The sequence below is a fragment of the Artibeus jamaicensis genome, unplaced genomic scaffold, assembly GCF_021234435.1.
Source record: "Artibeus jamaicensis isolate MK-2021 breed Jamaican fruit bat unplaced genomic scaffold, CSHL_Jam_final scaffold_916, whole genome shotgun sequence".
NCBI classification, from domain to species: Eukaryota; Metazoa; Chordata; class Mammalia; order Chiroptera; family Phyllostomidae; genus Artibeus; species Artibeus jamaicensis.
In genome coordinates this window covers 8,206,330-8,222,128 of record NW_026522059.1, presented here as the reverse complement: position 1 = coordinate 8,222,128, position 15,799 = coordinate 8,206,330, and the positions used below count along the sequence as shown (strand labels likewise).

The window sequence follows — 15,799 nt, the reverse complement described above, 5'->3', positions numbered from 1 at the left end:
GGGGGCGCAAGGAGGCCAGGCTGCCTGGGCTGGGCTGGGCATACAGTAGACGGTCAGGGATAGCAGAAGAGGCAGCAGCCAAAGCGCAGATTCCTTGCCCCGTGACCTCCTGGTTGGCCTCACCCCTCCGCAAGTGAGAGAGATCTGAGGACAGGCTGGGGAGACGAGGCCTGGGCCGGACAGTGGGGACCTTAAATGTTGGAGTGGGCAGCTGAGACTTGATCCCGCAAGAGCGGTCCCCCTTCCTGTGTCTGAATCATGGGTCAGTCCAGGGAGATCTGTATAACTGATGTCCTGGTCCTACGTGTTTCTAACGTGTTCCTTCTGCCTAGCCTGAGTCTAGTACCATCAGGGAGGTTTTTGTCTCCTCCACCCTTCGTGCCTGGGACCCCAATACCTGCCACTGTTCATTTCCTGGTTGTGTGTGTGTGCTGGATCTTGAACTTTGTGTGTGGCTCAGTTATAAGTACTTTATTTCTTTTAAGAATTCAAAATGTACTTACTCTGCCTCACCCCAAATATGCTCACCTCTGGTGCTACAAACACTGCCCCGAGATTCTCCCTTCGTGTTTGTGTGTCCCGCGCTGTTAAACACAAACAAATCCACCCCTAACAATTACCTAAAAAAAAAGCCTCATAAACTCCAGCCAGGACAGCTCCCCGGTGGTCATCAAGGTGGGCCCGACAGGTACCTGGGCCAAGTGCAGGCTGCTCACCTGCGGGGTGAAGCCCCACCCAATGGATTTCATCCCTGACTGGCTCTGCTGCCCTCGGACGGATGTCCTCCTCATCACTGCTGGTGGCCTTTGTGGGCTCAGCCACCCATCATGCTAGGCACAGTGGGGGGCGAGGCTCAGGCTTGTGTTTGGCTGTAGCCAAGGTCAAGTTGTCAGGGACCTTGCTGGGGAGGGTGGAGGAGGAGGGGGACCCGGACTGCAGTCTGGCAGCCCTTCTCTGTGCATCCGCGACCCATCTGTTCCTCCACCACCAGGAACACCCCCGCTCACTCTCACCAGGTAGTGGGGCAGCAGGTGAGGAATTCCGTGGGGGCATTTTTCTCTGACCTTGCCGTGCCCATTTCCCTGCAATACCCGGGGTGTGGCCGCCATGCAGACACCTGGCGGGAATAACAATGAGTGGTTGCTTCCTGGGCCTGCCTCCTTCAAGGGGCCCAGAGGATGTCCCTCGAGGGGCGGGCGCTGCTGAACCAGCACTGGGGTCCCTGCATTTCCATCCTGTCTGTCAGCGGCCAGGACTCTGGGAGGGTAGTGGCCCCTGGGCTGGCCTGGGCTCCCGGCGAGAAGTGGTCTTTGAGGCCAGCCCGTGAGGCTGTTTTTCAAACAGGTGTGCTGGGGGCGGGGGCAGTGCCCGGTAGGTGCCTGGGCATGTGTGACTGGGGGTGTATCTAGAGAAGGGGACGAGGCGGTCCTAAAACCCGAAACTAGATCTTCAGAATTGTCACCACTCATGGGGCATCTCTTTCTATGTCGATGTGTCAGCGGCCCCAGATCACTCACACTTTCGTCCCCTCAAAAAACTGCTGTGTGCTGACTCCCGGTGAATCTCAACTGTGCCTTTACTGAGGGTGGGAAGACCACCAGGAGCCATTGTAAAGGGAAAATGTAAGAAGAGGCAACAACATAGTCCTGGTATCATGATATTGGGTTTTCCTGATCCTGTCTGTCCTTGTCCACCAAGAGTTTTTTATCTTGACTTTTTAAATAATTTGTATTTTTCTCATCATAAAATAAATACTCATTTTGTATGATGAAGAATTATATAGCCTAATTCTCATGACCTAGGCAACCGTCCCAAGGCCTTTGGGGGCGTTAACTCATTTCATGAGATCGCACAGCAGTCCTGTGAGGCTGTGCTAATAGAACACAGGCGTTAGGTGGGGGGAGGGGGCCCCTTCGTGAAGAGCAGGCAGTACCTCCCCAGGGTCTGAGCCTCTCCACTCTAAAAAGAGAAAGTTAAAAATGTCGTTTCCACCACCCAGGACTGACCATGTAGAGAGCATTTCTTTGTTTAGATGTATCGTAGTTTATTCAGCCAGTTTCCCATCATTTGGGTCAATAACATTTCTTTTGAACGATCCTGCATATATACTTCTGCATTCTGGTCCTCCTTCCTTTTCATCTGTATACTTTTTTTGATGCCACCTCTTCACTTTTGAAGAATGTACCGAACTGTAAGGAGGAGTTAAACTCCCCCAAACGCCCCTCGGCACTGCCGTGAGCTCAGTGCATACTTTGAATGAGGGGGTTACTTCTGGTGGACCGAGGTCCAGGGGGAGCCCCTTAGGGCGGATGACAGAGGCAGTAGTGACCAGAGCCTGGGAGGCAGGCTCGAGGCGGAGCCCAGTGAGTGACTCAACAAGTTTGCAAGGGGTCTGTTACACATTACAGTGAATTATTTGGGCAGTCGGTAGAAAGTCACGGGCTGGCATTCTTCTTCGTTGTTACATAACAGAATGATGTCAGTGCGGTGAAGTATTAATTATTCAAGTCTTCTTATTTAATATTAAGCTCTGTGGTGTTGGGTGAGGATAAAAAAGGACCATGTACTAAACCTGACAAGCTCAGGGAAGGACTGCATGGTGGCCTTACAAACTCAGACGCCAAAAATAACCCCATAGGATGGTCCGAGATTAAGACTTTCTAACTAAATGTGGGTTGTGGCAGGCAGACATGTGCTAGGGTGCTATCTCCCTTGACAGAGGTCAATCTTTACCTTAACTGAGCTTGTCTATTGTCTTTTTTTGGCCATGATAACATACCTGATAATATACCTTTGAGATATCAAAGTGATGACCCCCCCTTCCCGCCACCCCTCCGATCACAACCACAGTGCCAGGGCAGAGACCGCGCAGACCCTCCTTGATATCGTTAGCATGTTCATTGTTGACTGTTGAGTCTCGTGCCCATCCGTGTAAAAGAAGTACCTGTCCGTTTCCTTTACTTTGTATCCAGTCCCAGAGATTTCTCTGGTTTTGCTTTCTCCCACCTCCCTAACCTGTTACCAGTGGGTTTCAAGCAACCCCCCTATGTCTTGCCCTTTCCGATGCACAAAGTAAGTGGTGCAACTGCCCTTTTCCAGAACATTTTCTCAATCCATTGAGATTTTGTTTCCTGGCAGTTGTCATCTGTTTTGCTCAAATAAACTTGTAAAAAAATCTTACAGATTCGGGCATTTCTTTTGTTGATGGGGACTAACATCAAAAGCGAGAGGAACCAGGGTGTTAGGCAATGCCGATCCCTCTCTGGCTGAGCACCGTGACTGACAGACACACTGTAGGTTTGCGGTGAATGGGGTCCTGCCAGTTTGAGACAGAGAAGCGGTGTGATTAACTATGTCCTGTGACCCTGAGACCTTCCCAAAGGAAGGTCTTCGTCCTCCCCCTGGCTTCTGCCGGGGTGTTCTGTGCTCCCAGTGATGCATGTTGTGTTGAACATGACCCTTTGGGTGTCTGTGTGTTTCGAGTAGAGAAAGTGGGAAGTGGCAGTGTGTGTCCAGAGCTACACTGTACACCCCTCTTTTCCTCATCTGAGATTTGTGTCTCCTCCCAATGTTATGATTTGTGGAAACTCGGGTGGGGGGTCCCCTGAGGCTGCATGTTGCCTGGAGCCTGTCGGAAGGCATGAAAGTGTAGCAGGTTAAGAGGTGCTCAGTAGTTTATTTTCCTTTTCTTTTGCTCTGTTTCATTTCCTTCCTCCTGTCTGAACCTCTCCACATTGTCTGAACTGAGAGTGCGTTCCTTTCCTCTCCTTTTGCTACCTTTGGAGCCCTGGGAAAGTTCCAAGGGCCACTGCTTCCTAGGTTTGCACAAGCCACTCTGGGCAGCCTTAGCTGTTCCTTCCCTGAATGCATCTAGTGACTCTTTTCGAGGGTAGGTGGGGACTGAGAGACCCTGGCAGGGGGCTGGCACAGATGGGTGGTGCTCGGGAAAGAGGGGTTGTGGCCCCTCACCTTTCTCCCAACAACACCTACTCATGGTCACTTTATTTCAGAGTTGGAAAGGAAGTGGTCTGCCCCGAGGATCAGGGTTTTCTGCAGCGAGTTCTGGGCATGCCTGCATCGTCACCGCCTGTTGGGTGGAGCCCGCCACAGGCCTGCAGACCTGCATCGCGGTGGGTGGACCTCGGGGATCTTGGTTGTAACAAGACTCTGGGTGAGAGTCTTTGGCATACTGAGGGGTAAGGCTTACGGGCCCGGGAGCGTTCTGTAAGCCTAGTGCTATAACTTGCACCATCACTGCTCTTGGTAACTATGGAGCAATTCACACACACATACCCCGAATGGCTGTGTGTGTGTAGGTGTGTGAGACACACACCTACACACACACACACACACACACACACACACACACACACGCGTCACCAGGTTCCCACGGAGCTCTGGAGACTCAAGTTCTCCAAGTCAGGGTTCCTTTCTCAACTGCTGTTCTGACATGTTTTTAATTAAGTAAGATTCCTGCTGCTTTAAATTTTTTTAAATTTCTCCCTTTTCTCCTCTTTTCTTCTTTCTTTCCCTGGATGATATGTGTACTGCCCATACACTCCTTCCCTCTCCTGACCCCTCATGTACTGCTGGACGGGACACAGTGGAGCTGCCGTCTGCACACAGGGGAAGGAGGCGAGGAGGGTGGCGGAGAGGGTGAGCCCCCGGCTTCTCCGGATCCCTGGCTGGGAGTTTGAAACAACTCCTTCCTTCTGTGAGCACTCTAGGGGAAGAGCACAGTGGTGGCAACTCTCTCCACTCTGCCCTCAGTCTGTTGCATTTTGCTCCCTCATCCCTTCCTCCTGCCCCCCCCCCCTTGGATTTACTCAGGGTCCCGTGGGCAAGGTAGATTGCTGCCAGCGTTTACTTAGTGAAAGGTGCCTGTGTGAGTTGAAGCAAAGACCTGTTTCCATGCAAGTCAGAAGTGCATTCCGAAGTCAGGAGCGTGACCTCCCGGAAGCCCAGCTAATGCAGGTTTAAAGAGGAGCTGGAACAAAGGTGCTGATTATGGGACATGTGGAGCTGTGGGATGTGGGGCCGGGCAGGTGCAGCAGGGCTGCTTGGTGGAGCCAACTCTGCAGCCACCGCCAGCCCCTCACCCCCCAAGGGGGGAACTCAGTGTGCTCAGAACACGGCCTAGGTCCCCACATGACGCAGAGGTTTGGTGCTACACAGATCCAGAGGAGACTTGCAATTTGATGGGCCTGGGTTCACGCCTGCCCCTTGCTACCTGTATAACCTCGGGCACGGTTACCTTTTCTGTACCGTTTCTGTCATTTTGGGAAGAGACCTGACTCTGCGGTATGGGCATTAATGGGGATTAAGTGGGGGGGATTTTGACGGGAGCCTCTTCTGTGATAGGTGACTAATAAATGCTGTATCTCATCTTCCTCCTTATTTTGAACTTCATCCCCTCCTACTCTGAGCATCCTTTTCCTTCTTGCCAACTTACATACCTCTCAGGGGCCCCAGGATCTGGCCACAAAACCTGCCCCAATTGGTGTGGAGCTTCCCGAGTCCTGGAGTGCGTCCACTTCAGCTCGTTGGCTTGGGCCTGACATGGACGTTCTCACGGACCCCTTTCTCTAACGAGGTGTGAAGCTCTTTGCAGGCAGGGCCTTGTGCGAGTTGAGTCTCCTTCAAAGTTACTTTTTTGGAGAAGAGGCGTGCCCTGGAGCTTCCCTGAATCTTCAAGGGTAGGTCCTTCTGCTGCATGGAGAACTGCCTCCTTGTTTGATGGCTCAGTTCCAGGCCACTTGTCCCTTTTGTCATGGGGATTTGATTGACATTTGGATCTTTGCTGACCTTTCCCTCCAGGATTTTGTGGGCCAAAGTAAACAGAAGGAATGAAAAAAAAAAAAAAAAACCTTTTAAGATTCGTCTTCTGTAAAAGGACCTTGTTCATGACTTTTTGGAGCTCATTTCAGTATCTTAATCCTTTAGGCTGTAAAGTAGAATGACCATACGCTGACCACACGGAAGGGCTTCTGTCATGGAGGACCCACTAGGTGAAAGGGCATGCACGGGTCACCCCGAAGCTTCCCCCCTACCCTACAAGGCAGGACCCGCCTTGCAGAATGGGTGTCGATGCAGAGGACCGATGCTCACGGCTTCACCGCTATGCAGGGGCGCTCTCACCTCTGTCCGTTTGTTCCCAGGGTGCAGTTGGTCACTCCCTCCCATGTCCTGTCCGTCCTGTCTGCCAGCCTCTGTCTCTCTCTCAGACTTACTACTGCTGTTCTTCTGAGGTCAGCCTAGTGAGGTCGCCCCAGGGACCTGCTCCGAAGACAACTGTGTTCCTGTACCTGTTGGGGCCTCGGTCCTGGGGAGACTGTGGGACAGTTTGTGAGAAGTGCTCTCATTCTGCCTGGATGCTGTGCCCAGTTTCTCCAGGAGCATTTGCCATCTAGCCTGCAGGTGAGGAGAAGAGACCAGGTCAGTTTTTCGGGGAGACATACCTCCCTGCTCCCGTCATGGCAGTCCTGAGCCTGGTGGACATGATGTCATGGCTCCAGGTTGCAGCTGGACACTCTTCCTACTCTGACTCGAAGCCATTGGAAGAAATGTGTCATGGGCGGCACCGAGGACTTAATGCAGGAAAGAGAGTGAGACTTGTGGCCACAGACAGGTCATTGGGACGGGGCCATTTTGGTCACTGTGGCAGAGGAGGATGTTGAGGGTCTCTGTTCATTACCTTTTCCAGCAACCAAGCTACTACTCTCCCCATCTCTGGCTTCCAGAACCTTCTTATCCTAGCACCTTGACCCCTAGTCTTTCTTACTGCACTGTCCTTCTAAGGCAAGACAGCCTAGTGGTTGAGCTAAAAGGTTCAGAAGCTGAGGACCTGGCTCACACCTCAGTTCTGTCTCTGGCTGCCCACGTGGCTGTGAGCATACAGCTTGCTGTGCTCCAGTGTTCTTGTTTGAAAATGCGTTCAGACCTCACACCCGTTGAGGTTACAGGACTTAGGACAACCAACACTCTTGGAGCAAGCTCAGAGGGGCTGGACCTGTGGTCATGTAGCCTTCTGCTGACAGCTCCCCCCGCACCTGCCAAACTAAGGACCAGTTTCTCTCCCAGGCATTGCATCCTCTGTCCGCTCTCACTGGAGATTTGCTTCTCATTCAGCATCCTGCAGGTCTTAGCTGGGCTACCTTGGGCAAGTCACTTCACCTCTCTGAGCTTCCTTTCTCAGTTTTCTGGCAGTGAAATGGAACCAGACTTTTTGTTTCTGAGGTTTCTTGTGATCTTGTGCTGGGGCCTCTCACAGTGTGGTCCAGCCTCTCCTCTTCCGCCCCACACCCGCCACCCCGCCATGGGAACCTGAACATCACCAGTGCACCCGATTAAGGAGAAGTACCTTCTGCATGTTTGGTTCTCTGGTACTCTCGGCATAGCCCGAGAGCTCCCTGTAGGCAGGGATCCTGTCTTCCTGGATAGACACGATTCCCAGCTCCTCGCACCATGTCTGACAAAGTGAGTGCTCAGTATGTAGCTGTGGTTGTCACTCCCTATTCCAGCCTACCTTTACCGAGCATCCGTTGAGTTCTCAAGTGTCGTGCAGGGAGGGCTTTGGGAGTCTGGCCCCAGAGAGGCTGCAGTCAGTGTACCTCACAGAGCTGTAAAGCAGGGCTCCGTGGCACCATGCAGGAATGTGCCTGGCCACAGGGGGCTCATTCTATGGGGACCCCCTTGTCATCTCCTGTGAAGCCCACAGTGCAGAGATAGTCTGACCCTCATTAGTGAGCAGACTGGCTTCAGTTTGCACCCCCCGAACCTAACTGGAAGGCATCGCTACAATAGTAGCTGGCCAGAGCTTTTACTGAGGCTGATGCTGATGTTCTGTATGAGTCGTGAGCCCACTGTGGGCAGGTCTGTGGATCAAGCAGTTTCTATACAGTTTCTTATCTGTATAGATATAAGCCCATGAGCCTGAAAGGACAGGGATTTTAATGGCTGGTTTTTATTAAACAGATGAGGAAACACTTCCAAAGATCCTAAAACTCAGCAGCTGACCACAGTGCTGGGATTCACACCTAGTTAGTTCAGTATCCAAACTCAACCTTGTCCCCGCATCTCCTGAATGAGGAATCAGTCGGTGAGCGTGAGGGGAGTGTGTGCTCAGGGATTCTAAATCAGCAGAGCCCTGCCGTCCCAGCACCCACTGGGTAGAAACTCAAATGAAGCCAAAATAGAGTCTGTCAGCAGGAGGACGGTGGCCACTTTCTCGGGCACCAATTTTGGTTTATCTTCCCCGGTTAGGCAGACCCCAAACCTCGGGCCATCACAGGGAAATAAAGTGAATGCCCAGTGAGAGGAACCCTCCCCCATCAGAAAAAGACGAAGTCAACGCCTCTTTTGTGGCATCGGTGTTGAAAAAGCCTGAGGAAAAGAGAAAGTAAGGCCAGTGGAGGTGGGGACAAGGTTACTGATCTGACTCTTGCCTTGGAGAAGTGCTTCATCATCCCCAAGCCAGCGGGGCTCCCCGTGGCCCGCTCACTCTCAGAGGTGTGATAGCAACCTGCTGACTCCAGCCTGTACTAACATTAACAACATGACTGGTGCTGCTGCAAGAGATGGAAAGAAAGAGAAAACACACGCGGAGGCCAGGAGACCGAGCAGCACAAGGAGGGGACAAGATGCACCATGCTTGGGACGCACTCTGTGGCTCCCACAACAAGCTGTGCTGGGGCCTGCAGACCTCGCTTCTATGTTGCTGCCTGGTGCCCTACTCACCAGGCTGTGCCTACCCAGACACCTTAAGTCTTTCGGTTACCAGAGCACCCCCCATGCATCCCATACTTAGGGGATGTTGGTGTACAAAGATGCTCTCTTGGAGTTGGGTAGGAAAGAGAGGCACCTTTGCTTTTCTGAAGTACCGCATAGGCAGGGTCAAGAAAAATGACATGTTTGGTCCTGCCCGAGAGGCAGAGGACTGAGAGGCTCAGCTGAGAGAAGGGGGTGGGGAGCCATATTTTCTTGTGGGGCAACTCTGTGTCCAATTCCATGCCACCAGGCGAAGTAACCCTCTTTGGCATTTGGTGGGCACAAGGGCAACATACTGAGGATGAAGGAATCCTGGAAGGTGCTGATTCCCCACCCTGAGGGATGTTTGCTGCAAAGTCCATGATATTCCTGTAACATACGCTCGCAGGAGAAATTAGACAAAAAAATGTTAGCCAACATGTTATTGAGGGGACATGCATACACAGAGCACATGTGTCACAAACTGCACATCCGTGCATAGTTGCCACCTGGATAAATAGAACATTAGCAACACTTCAGGAGCCCCCTCCTGCCCCTGGTCACCCTCTGTCCCTTCCTGCTGGCTCAGCAAAACCTTATCCTGATGTCTCACAGCATAGATTAGTTCACCCTGTCTATGAATTTCCTATAAACAGCATCACATACACTCCCTTGTGCCTGTCGTCTCTCACTCAAAAGTCGGTTTGCGAGACGTATTTGTATGTTGTGTGCAGTGGTTGGTCATCCTTCTGCCTCTGTGATGTTCCATGGGGTGCGCATTTTTAAAATCCATGTTGCTATTGATGAGCCTTCATGTAGTTCCCAGTGTTCAGCTGTCACGAGTAGTGAGCGCTGCTCTGAACCCGCTAAGACGTGTCTTCTGGTGAACATTTCCGTGAGTTTTTACCCAGCGACGGACCTGCTCGGTCACGGGGCGTGCCTGTGTAGGCCATGCAGAACACTTTCCAAAAGCGGTTGTCTCTCTTCAGAATGTGTGTATGAGAATTCCAGTTCCTCATCAAAACCAGTTTGGCTACTATCTGTCTTTTTTATTTCGGCCAGTTCATTAAAAAAAAAGAGCACATGACCTGAAAGGAATTACATACCACCCACCACAATGGAAAGTGCTTCTCGAGAGAGGGTTCCCTTTGGTGACGGTGGACGTCGTGTGCAACATGCTGCATCCTGGCAGGGGGAGCCCGTGGCTGGCCGCCTCCTGGCCCGAACCTCAGTGCTCGCTGCCTGGCCTCGGTCGGGGACCACTGCTTTGCTGCACTAATGCCCAACAGAGCATGTCCCAGTTCTTCCCCAGGTGACAGAGCCGAAATGGACCCGACCCCAACAAAACAAACTTGGATTCGGACTGGCCTGGGAGCCTCAGTAAATATTTAACAGACTGTGTCCCCCATTCTCTCTGCCGCCAGGAGCCGGGGCCAGGGTGATAAGCCCCTATCCCCTGCCTGCCGCAGGCAGCCCCTGGCTACTGATTGGGCTCCAGGCCTTATATCCTGCAGCGAGACTGTGCCGGCCTGGTGGCTCCTGGTGTTTGCTGTTGGGGCTGCAGATGGCTACTCTGGCTCCTGTCTGTGTCTGGCAACGTGCCCAGGGCTCTGTGCTGATTATTTTCCGTAACCTCACAGCAGTTTCGTGGAGTAGACTGGATTTGCCCCCATTCTACAGTTGAGGAAGCTAAACGTATTTCCCCAGAGGAACCTGGCTAGTAAATTTGGTAGTTTGACCTCAAACTTTAAAGTTTGAACCCGCATACTGTACCTTTCTCTTAGAGCTAGTGTTAACCGTTTGAGCTTCCTTTTGAACTCATCTTCTCTTGGGCCTAAGAGCTATGTCAGGTGGGTTTACTTGGGATAAGGGGAGCCCATCCTGTGACCCCTGATCACTGAAGGATAATGAGAATGGAGGATGGGTGGCCTCTGGGATAGCTGCCGTGAGCAATTGGCTTCCAAAGATGTCCTTGTTCTACTCTCCAGACCCTGTGAATAGGTTGTCTTACGTGCGTAAAGGGAATTGCAGACATGAATCGGGTTCGTGTCCCTGAGTTTGGAGAGGTTATTTTGGGTCATCCGGGTGGGCCCAAGGTGGTCGCAGAGGTTCTCAGAGCTGGAAGAGGGAGGGTTACTGAAGGAGAAGGTTACTGAGGACGGAAGCGGGTCGGAGAGATGCTGTGTTGCTGTCTTTGAAGGTGGAGGAAGGGGGGGGGCCCAAGCTGGGGCACCTGAGAGCAGCCTCTGGAAGCCGGAAAAGGCAAGGGAACAGTTTCTCTTACAGCCTCCAGAGGGAACAGTCCTGCCAGCACCTCGATTTTAGCTCAATCAGAACTGTTGGCTTCCTGACCTCCAGGACTGTAGGATCGTACATTTGTGTTGTTTTGTCCCACTGAGTGTTTGAAAATGTGTTACTGCAGCAAATTGCTATTGATGACAGTTGGTGTAATAATGGTCGAGCTCATAGGCTATGGGGCTGGACTGCCCAATTTCAATTCCATTCTATGATTTTCTAGCTCTGTGATCTGGGGCAACTTGCTTGCCTTGTCTGGGTCTCCTGCTCCTCCTCTCTCAAACTGGGGTAAGGAGAGTGTCTGATACTTAGGGGTGTTGTGAGGATTAAATGAAGATTCTGTGCACGTGAAATGCCCGGTTCTAAGTTTTAGGTTCCGAGTTCGGGGCAGGTGTCTCTCACTGGTAATGAGAGGGCGGGAGATCAGGGCGCAGACTTGGGAGACAGACTGGCCTCAGATTCAAGCTCTACTCTTACGGTTTGGAGTGAGGAAGTGAGCTGTCTGTGCCCCATTCCTTCATCTGGAAAACAGGCAGGAGTTCCAGTGTGGCTCCGAGTTTGTGTCTGGTAGTGGTGAGAGCTTTTAGCAGGGTGAGTTACAGGCACTGTGAGAAGGGCAGTTATTGTTATCAGCAGGTGGCTGGTGATGACTGGTAGGCCTCCAGCCGGTGCCTGGTGGGTCCATGTGTTCTCCAGTTATCACTGTAATAATTTTAGTGCACTGGGTTGGGAAACAAAAGTATCCCCACAAAGATGAACACCACCTAGTAGGCGCTCAGTCATTGCCGAATGAATGAGTAGAAAAGTGAACAGGTCCCAGGCCCGCCCTGAGCAACCGCTCAGCACAGGACGAGGCTTGGAGCTGCGCCAGGGCCAGCGCTTTGCGGCAGTCTTTAAAAAGAAACAAAACAAAGAATGACTTCCTACCAGCTGACCCAAAACCCCGTCCGCTCACTGTCTGGGCCTCTGTACCCTGCAGAGCTGTGTGGCAGGTCTGGCTGAGCCGTTAAGCCCCTAAGCCAGTCATCTGAACTTGCTGGAACTTTCTCTCCTCAATATTATAATGGATGTACCTCAGCCCCCTCTGTCCTGCCAGGGCCATTCTGAGGAGCCCTGTGCCGTAGAAGGATCCCCCTCTGAGAAGTCTGGTGCCCATGGGAGGTGACACTGCCCTGGAGGTCCTTGGTCTGCTGCCTTGCCTCCATTTGGGTATCAGAGCTGTAGGGTGTAATTTTTAGAGAGTTCCCCTCTAGGTATATTAGGGACAGATATAAAGAAAGGAGAATAACCAACCACTGCTCCGGGTTCATGATTATAACAAGATTGTTTATTATTATTATTTTTTTCTCATGCCCAGGCCTGATCTTTTGACCAGAAAGGAATTAAAAGGACAACCTTCCTGATTGATGGCCATACCTGTGCACTGCATGGAGCTCCATTCAAGGATTTTTTGAGCCATGTGGATTTACAATGATATTCAGCTGCCTGGGGAATAACGCTGGTGGAGGAACCTTCTCTGGAATTACATGCACCTGGCGCATTTCTGGATGCTGAAGGTGATGTTAAGGAAGGCCCCGGCTGAGTGCCTCGTGGATTCCTGCAACCCGGATGCTGGAGGGGCATGGAGGACCACAGCTTCCTGGCAGCCTGAGCTCTCACCTCGGACAAGAATGTTTGGTTGGGTCTTTCTAGACCCCCGTGGGGGCTCCCTAGGAAACGTAAGTCCTGCCTCGGGTCTCAGGTGCACGCATCTCATGCATGCCTGCCAAGCACTCGCTTGGGCTTTACGGGTGACTCTGGCCTGGCTGGGGTAGGTTACTTGATGTGGCCGGCCCTCAAAAGGGGCTGGCATTTAATGGGCTCACCCCGTGTGTCTGGCTTGGTGCTAGCCCCTGTGGGAGACAGATGGGAAAAGAAAGGTGCGTCCTGGGAGCCACTGCTGTTTCCTATGCTGACGTGTGTCATCATGTTCATCAGCTTCATTGATTTTCCTGGTTTTTGTGTCTGCCTCCACCTCTCAGACTGTAAGTGCCTTGAAGGCCAAGGCCTGTTCCACATGGCTCTGTGCCTCTGAGACAGAGCCCAGTGCTTGGTGCATACAGTGTCTGCTGCTGCAGAAAGGGTGCATTGAGACAGGATTGCTAATGAAGCGAGACACCAGAGAGTGAATAAGGAAGGTAGCATTAGGGGGCAATTCCTTGGCTCCGTGCTCAGAGTTGGAAGCAGTCAGATGTCAGCAAGGTGGCTCTGGAGCCCAAGGACCTGAGTTTCAGTCCCTCACCTGTACCTCCTGTGTGACTCTGGGTAAATGACTGCTGGACTCCTTGCCCTTGTCTATTCCATGAGAGTGAAGTAGTGTCATACTTCCCAGGACTGGTGTCGAGGGTCACAGCATTGGGCACGCCATGCCAACAGCCCGTGTCGGGTCTGGCACTCAGCAGACACTGGGCACATGGGTGGAGGGGCTCACCGTTGCTTTGGGGGAAAGCTTCCTGGGAGAGTAGGTGTCGCTTGGGCCTTAGAGCCTTTCTGAGCCGAGCCGGGGGGGCCGTGCTGGACTTTGAGCTGGGCACTGCCAGTTGGCATGGACAGTTGCTCAAAGGCCACAGTCCTTGGAGCCCGTGGGAAGGCTGAGTGGCAGCTCAGTAGCAGGTGAGGGAGGGAACAGCTGGACTTGGACTTGGCAACAAAGGCTTGCAGCATGGTTCTGCTGTTGACAAGCAGGAGGACTGGCCCCCACGATGTCCTGACTTGGCAGCTGTGAGGTTGGTGGCTCCCAGGGATGTAGCCTTGGTGTGGGGCTGTCCACAGGAGAGTGGCAGTTCAAACAACCAGGTCCGAGGGCTCTCAGGTCGTCTGGGGCCACCTGGCACTGGGCTGCCAAGACTACTCGGGGTGAGGCCCGGAGTTCAACTTCGATTGGATCCCCAGGTCCCCTCATGCTGGTGGCACCGCTCAGAAGGCCTTTCCCTGACCTCCTAACGGAGACGGCAGCCCTCTGGTTATTCCCCTGTGTTCAACTCGCAGCTCCTGGGTGGGCTGCGAGAGCACACTCACCGATGCACGGTGTCTGATTTCCGGTCGTTCCCCCACACTCAAAAGTCATCTCTCTGAGGCCAGGAAACGTGTTTATCTTGCTCACAGGCTAAACGCATAGTAGGCATCTTATTTATTGCATCACAGTTAACCACTCTTTGGGGTTTTCTTACAGTGGCTTCCCTGGAAAGGACAGGCAAAAGGGAAACACTTCCTGTTGGAGCGTCTATAAAACTGGCCCGAGGGTCCCACTTGGTGGATGATGGCGTACCCATTTTATAGTTGAGAACTTTGAGGCTTTGGGAGGCCATGTAACTTTCCCAAGGTTATTCATGCAAGAGAAGGCAGAGCAGGAAGCCAGGAAGGGTATGTGTGTGCTTGTATGTGTGTGAGCTGAGTACTGCCAGCTGGGTGCCCTCTTTGTTGTCCTGGAGAGACTTTCCATAAGACTTGAGTCCCCCACTGGGTGATGGGGGCAGGCACCATGCTGGGCCCGGGGATGCAGTGGGGTTGGCATCACAGTCCACCCCTGGAGGCTCCTCGTTGTCTGGGAGCCCTTGCCTTTGGGTGAGTGGCGATGTGCAGCCCAGAATGATGGGTGCTATGTTCATTGCTCTGTGGCCAAGCAGGTCAGGGAGAGGAGCCGTGTAAGCAGGGCTGTTGCAGGTGTGGGGAGTTGTGGAAGGCTGCTGTGTTCAGCTGGGCTTGCAGGGGTGGGCGGGCCTGTCCTGGAGTCAGGAGCAGCTCCTCTGCAAAAGTGAGCGGGGGGCACCGAGGCCCAGCACTGCCCCTTCCACTTCTGCTTTCACAGGGCTCTGGCACCTCTTCTTGTCATCTCCCCCCTCACTCCCACTGTGGCCGCTGCACCCTCGCTTATCACATGGCCCACAGCCCTGGATTTTCTCCTGTTATCGGTTACTCCCTAGAACAACCCTGTTGTGGTGGTCCTGGTTATCTCTTGCTCCTCCCAGGAGGGTCAGGGTGGGCTTGGGCACCAGAAGGCACACGGTGGTCACAGCCAGAAATGAGACTTCCACCCGCCCCCCTCCTTTTCATTTGCCCTGAGCACTGACCCTGTGTCTGCACTGGCGCCCCCTCTGGACAGTGAGGGAGGAATAATCACTGCTTATTAAGCTGATCTCTGTGCAGGGCAGTCGGCAGACATTATTCCGTTCCATGCCCCCAATAGACCCGGTGGGGTAGGCACTATTTTATGAAGTTCTTTTTTAGTGTTGAAGTAACTGGAGCACAGAGAGGCAAAGCAGGTCTCCCCAGGGCACACAGTCAGGATTTGGAAACAATTCTTTCTGATTCCACAGCTATTGGGTCAGCCCACCTGGAGCCTTGAGATGCATCCCTTTCTCCCTTCTTGGCCCTGAGGGGCTGTGTGACCCCAGGCAGATTTCCTTTTTCCTCTGGCCCTTTCTACCCTCATTGGCAGGGAAGCTGCCTATTTTCTCTTCTCACTTGAGACACTTCCCGTGAGAGCACTGGGACACTTACCCAGGGACACAGGTGTTGGGAGAGTGTGGCCTTTGGAGCACCTGGCTAAGCCGGAGGACGAGGGCGAAGGCTGGCCGGTTGGAGCGCACAGCAGCCTCTCTGCTCTGGCCAGGGGGAAGCCTGGCAGCTTTCTGGGTCTCTCCGAACCTGCCTCTTCACACGTAACGGGGGTGAGGCACATGCACCCCGCCAGGTCGGAAGGCCGACCAGGCACATCTGG

General features: G+C 53.0%; 1 long non-coding RNA gene across 2 annotated transcripts in view; it reads left to right on the top strand.

Moving 5' to 3' along the window:
- Positions 1-15,799, top strand: part of LOC119064851 (uncharacterized) — a 150,579-nt gene that overhangs the window by 50,664 nt on the left and 84,116 nt on the right. For both annotated transcript variants that reach the window (XR_008390758.1, XR_005085495.2), the window contains exon 2: positions 12,398-12,758. This is a non-coding gene — a long non-coding RNA (uncharacterized LOC119064851). The remainder of the gene's footprint in view (positions 1-12,397; positions 12,759-15,799) is intronic.